At 47.8% G+C, this 4,435-nt stretch overlaps 1 pseudogene across 1 annotated transcript; it reads right to left on the reverse strand.

Moving 5' to 3' along the window:
• Positions 1–2,108: 2,108 nt before the first annotated feature.
• LOC311580720 (nucleolar protein 56-like) lies at positions 2,109–4,206 on the reverse strand (annotated as a pseudogene). Its single transcript has 3 exons — positions 4,186–4,206; positions 3,598–3,704; positions 2,109–3,498 (listed from the first exon to the last, which is right to left on the reverse strand). The product of its transcript is annotated as a nucleolar protein 56-like (transcript).
• Between the last annotated feature and the right edge of the window lie 229 nt (positions 4,207–4,435).

A 4,435-nucleotide genomic window follows, 5' to 3' on the forward strand; every position in this document is an offset into this window, starting at 1 on the left:
GGTGACTTAGAAATAACGGAAGGGGACACCTACCACAACAATAGCAGATAGTCCCTTACCAGAACAAAGAGGCCACAGTCAGTGCATGGCAGCAGGGACTGAGATGAGGTACAGGGGCCTGGGGTTTTACAGAGCAGAACAGGCAACTTTTGGGGTAGAAACTTTTCTCTGTAGATTTGTTCTTCATAGTCTCAGGGCTGAGGCATGCCAGCAGATGTTTTTATTGTATGTTGCCCTTCTTGTCAGGTGTCTTCGGCTCCTAACTGCCTGCAGATGTTTTAGTCACTGTGTTGACTTTCTTGCCAGGCAGACATTGCTATTGGACCCTGAGTCACAGGTTCCCTCAGCTTCTTTGAACTCTTTGTTTTAGGTCATTAGCCCTTTAGTACAGTCCTTTAATGTATCTACATATCCCAAGGATTTTCCCTTTTCTCATTGTCTCAGGTGAGGGTCCTTTGGAACACACATGTCACCCCTTGGGGCCTTAGGACTCAACTGTAAAAGAGATTATGTTTGTAGTGTACCCCAGGTCTTTCATGTATTTAGGATGTACCAAAACTCCCACAATATTTAATGGTCTACATACCAATATCTTTTGTCTACTTTTCAGTCTCTTCTTCTGTCCTTCCAAACCCTGTTTTATTTTTGTTTGTTTCTTTTGGTTTGGTTTGGTTTTTCGAGACAGGGTTTCTCTGTGTGTCCTTGGCTGTCCTGGACTCCCTTTGTAGACCAGGCTGGCCTTGAACTCACAGAGATCCGCCTGCCTCTGTCTCCCAAGTGCTGGGATTAAAGGCGTGCACCATCACGCTTGGCCTTCCAAACCCTGTTAAGACTTCCCTGCCAGTCCTGCTACAAGCTCTTCTCACTTCGGGTCCTGTATAGACACCTTTGCTTCTGGCCCTTTGCATCTGTGTGTCTAGTGGGATGCTTCCTCCTGAGCCGTTTATCCAAACGTTACTCCCTCCTTTGTGTGCATAGAGACACTGCAGCATCTCTGGGACAGCAGACAGCGTTCCTCATTGACTTCTTCAGATGCCTTTTTTTCAACCCTAGACAGTTACTTCGCACGCAGCATCCCAAGCCTGGACCTCTCAGGACACCACCAATCTGAAGCTGCCCCCAGTTCATCTAGGACCTGCACGGCCATGCTCAGGATGACTCAGATGTGTTAGGGTCCTCAGTGCATTTAGCAAGTTAATTGTTCATTAAAGGGGCTGGGACATTCACAGACCTAGCCTGACATTCTGACAGCATACGAAATGACTCTCAGAGTTTGATTTATGGGCAGAGGCTCAGCTCCTGGCTGCCTCATGTCAGCATGGGCTAGAGTGATAAGCACACATTTATCTCCTGGCCTTGATGAATGACACAGCAGGGTTGTGCTGTAAAGGCAGCAAGGCCCACCCCACACCTGGCACGGGAAAAAGACTGCCACAGAGTACATCAGGGAAGCCTGATCAGACTCCTTGTGGGAGGACAATGCGTAGATTTAAAAGCTAGAATTTTAATTATCACACAAATTAGGAGGAAATTAATCAGTTCTCATTTTACGACTGGACTTGGAGTGGATCAGCGATGCCTAACTTTATGGCAAATCTTTGATTAATTGAGATACAGCACAAAGGTATAAAATCCAAACTCCAGCTGCACGCTAATCTCCTCATCTCTTCCCCACGTGCCCAGAGGTTAGAATACCAGTGAGAAGAGAACATGGTAGTCTAGGAAGATGCCTACGCATGCAAGCGCATGCTCACACCTCCACTTCCTGTGAGAGGCTTGTGTGCTCACACTTCCACTTCCTGTGAGAGGCTTGTGTGCTCACACTTCCACTTCCTGTGAGAGGCTTGCCTGCTCACACTTCACTGCCTGTGAGAGGCTTCTTTGCCTTACTATGCTTTCTTTTTTCCTTTTCTTCATGTTTTTGTGTTTTTATTGGGGTTTATCATGGGTAGGAGCTATCACCTTAGGGTATGCCCCTCCCACGAAGCAAGCCCATTTTCATCCTCCTGGGATGCTTTCTGGGACTTGTTCTTTTTTCTTTATGCTGCTCTTTGTGGAGCTAACAGCAGCTTCAGGCTTTTCCTTAGAAGAAAATTTCCTTCTCTTCTTCAGACAGCTGCCTCCTCTGGCTCGCTGGCCATTTCCTCCTTAGGTGAGGAGGATTTCCTCCTCTTAAGACGCACACTGCTAGTAGGCATCTCCTCAGGATCAGTAGCCAACTCCTCCTTGGGGAAAGCGTTCTTCTTCTCCTCGGTTTTAGGCAAAGAGACCGGTGGGTCTTCCATTCCATTTTCCTGTGGTGTGTCCTGGGGTTTTAGCTTTTATTCCTCTTCTTCTTAGGTTTTTCATGTATTTCCTCTCTGTCTTCTGGAGCGCTACTGCTTTCTGAAGATGCCAGAGCCAGCGCAGCCAGTCACTTCTTTTCCTTCTTTAAGTGTTTCTTCTCTCGTGTTTCCAGCTTCCTGGTTATTTCAGCAGCTGCTTCCTCTGTCCAAACCCTGGCTTCTTTCATGACATCCAGGTTCTTCCCTGGAGTCTCCCCAGTCTCATAGAAAGACAACCGCTCCTCAACTTGTGGGGACCTCCAAGGAACAATTCATTCTTGAGGCAATACTGCAGTTGTTTGCTAGGTATCGGGAGATCTGGCTTTTGTTCTTTGCAGCTGCTTGGCCAGTGAAGGTGGAATGAAAAATGAATCCATATTTTGGTGTGTTACCCCTTGCCTTCAGGGCTCTGAACAGGGCCTTTTCAGCCCGAAGGATCTGTACTGTGGATGCTTGCTATTTGGCCAGGTTGGTGAGGCTGCCTGCATGAGCAATGAGATGCGCATCTACTGCTTCCCCAATTAAGGCTGACAGGCTGGGGGCTGCTTGGCTCATCTTGGAGTGAAGGTAAGTGTGTAGGCTCTGGCGATACTCTGATAAAGACACCACACAACCGGAGAAGCTCTTGATGTTCATCATCCAGGCCCATGGAGGACAGAGAGGCTTCCAGAATGGTCTTAGCCTTGGTCCCATCCATCGTCAGCAGCGACAGCAGGTGGCATTGTCATTGATGATCTTCACCAGCTCTGGAAAATGGTACCTGTACCACTCCCTGACACATATCGAGAAGGTATTGATGCCTTTGTCTACCTGGTCCAGGAGGCTTATGAACTGGACAATCATGTTGTCCACCTGGTTCCCATTAAACTTAACTTTGGTATGAGAATAGCTGTGCCCAGCCCTATCTGGGCTTTACAAGCAGACAGACCTGTTAGGCCCTTCATCAGATTATGGCAGTGAAGGTGACCTCCCCTGAAGGGTCTCAGCTATCGTACCCCCAAAAGTACTTCTTTTTTAAGGATTGCAGGTACGTCTCCAGAAGCAGGCAGAGGTCCTCGTGCACAACACCTCAGACACAGCACTGGCATTTCCCAAGGCAACCTGGGATGAAGAGAAGGGACAAAAGGCCACCAGACAAACGTCATCAGGCGGATTCCCTTCCCTTCCTTCAGCGCTAACAGCACGTGCAGCAGAACCATGGCGCCTGCTCTGTGCCCAGCTTGCAATCCCTTATTATGCTTTCTTAATGTGAATATACTACAATCGTCTGTACGCCACACTCATCCTTTGCATGGCATCCATCTGTACGCCACACTCATCCTTTGCACGGCATCCATTGGGCGGAGGCTGCTGAGAAAACAGGCAGCAGATGAAGGCCAACTGTGCAAGGAAGGCCACTACAGAGCTATCCGTCAGAAGCCCATATCTCACTTTTCATGTGCTCTACCATCATAGGCTCTGGACCACAAGAAAACATGCCAGTTAAAAGATGGTTTTCATATCATCAGTGTCCACAGCACCCCAAAAACCCATGGGTTCATGGACTCATGTCTCAAGGGAGGAGACCAGATAGAATGAACACACACACACACACACACACACACACACACACACACACACACAAATTTATCAAGAATGGCATAACAATGAATATTGTTAGCAGGTTGGGAATCCTCATAACGGCCACCTACTTATTGAAAAGGCTGAAAACCTTGCTCCCTATATGACTCTAGGTACCTCAGCAGCACTTCTTATTTGGTACTTGAGGCCTGGAGGATTCTAGAAGAGCCACTGGTCTTCAGTCCACATTGGAAGGCAAAAGAAATTAGAGTCTGATGTCAGTGAAGGATGCCATCATCACTTTTGTTGTCGTTGTCGTCATCGTTGTCATAAGAGTAGACATACTCACCAGTGAGAATCGAAGACAGGTAGTCAAAACAGCTCTGTCTTTTTCCTTTACATGTGAGCATCCTGGCAAAAGCTGCCCTCATCCTGGGGGACCATCTTCTCCCCTTAGCTAGTACTTCCCAGCAACATCCTTACAGACTTTCCCAGAGGTGTGTAGCTGGGCGGATTACATCCAGGTGACAAAGTTAACATCATGGCTCCGA

Source organism: Acomys minous (genome assembly GCF_964271855.1).
Source record: "Acomys minous genome assembly, chromosome: 13".
Taxonomy (NCBI): domain Eukaryota; kingdom Metazoa; phylum Chordata; class Mammalia; order Rodentia; family Muridae; genus Acomys; species Acomys minous.